Here is a 1,357-nt window from a genome sequence, read left to right as displayed (position 1 = left end):
TCCTCGTGAAGGTGGCTTAACCGATTGATAGCAGATTTTAAATAATGAAATATCTTTGATTAGGGAAATTTGCAAAAATAGGACTCTGGTAGGAAACTTTGCAAAAATATGACACTTTACAAATCTTTGCAAAAGTAGGATTTTTGAATGTATATTGGACAAAAATACTCTTATTTTTAAGTTAACTCTTTTCGTGTTCTTTCTTCTTCTTTTTCAATAAATGTTTCGTTCTCTCTCTATTACTTTATATATATAAGATACATATATATATATCCACTTATCATTTTTTTTTTCTTTTATCACTCTTTGTGACCTAAATATAAGTATATATATTGTTCATGTTCAACGATTGGATTCAAGAGATGTGAGCCTCTCTCATTCTCTCTCCATTGCGTATATATGTATTATACATATAATGTGTGTATTTGCGTTGATAGGAGATAAGAATAGACAAATGGCGGTCATGTACAGGAAAATGAGAAAAGCGACCGCAGCGGGGCCATGGCATTGCTGATTGCGGTCAAGACTGATATTTTACTGCGGTCGTTTTAGTTTCTTGTCGTGGTCATGATAGATATCTTTAATAGTTATCTATTAAAGATATATGTTAAGGATATTTGTAACAGATATTTGTTATTATTGTTTCCTTCGATTCTCATTTACAGAAGAAAGCCTTAATAACCCTTATTGTTTCCTTCAATTCTCATTTACAATTATTGTCCAAAGATATCAATTTTAGATATCGATTATTGATAGATATCGGTTCAACGACATCGGTTATTGATAGATATCTAATGTAGATATCGGTTTAACGATATCGATTTAACGATATCAGTTATTGATAAATATCTGATGTAGATATCGGTTCAACGATATTGGTTATTGATAGATATCGGTTCAAAGACATCGGTTGTAGATTTTTGTTATAGAATACGGTTGTCCAAATATATTAGTTTGTAGATATCTGTTATATATATATCGATTGTAGTAGATATCGGTTGATTAAATATATATCAATAATAACAAAAATTGCACAGAAACATGAAATGATTTCTATTATAAAGTTTGAGTGTTTCATAAAAGTGAATAACAAGTTGCAGAATATCTATCAATAATCGATATCGTTAAACCAATATCTATCAATAACTGATATCGTTGAACCGATATCTATCAATAACCAATAATCTAAAACTGATATCTTTGGACAATAATTGTAAATGAGAATTGAATGAAACAATAAGGGTTATTAAGGCTTTCTTTTGTAAATGAGAATCGAAGGAAATAATAACAGATATCTGTTACAAATATCCTTAATAAATATCTTTAACAATTATCTGTTAAAGATATCTGTTATGAC

The sequence above is a fragment of the Diospyros lotus genome, chromosome 1, assembly GCF_014633365.1.
Source record: "Diospyros lotus cultivar Yz01 chromosome 1, ASM1463336v1, whole genome shotgun sequence".
Classification (NCBI taxonomy): Eukaryota; Viridiplantae; Streptophyta; class Magnoliopsida; order Ericales; family Ebenaceae; genus Diospyros; species Diospyros lotus.
The sequence above is the reverse complement of the archived record's forward strand: the minus strand, read 5'-3'. Positions refer to the sequence as shown.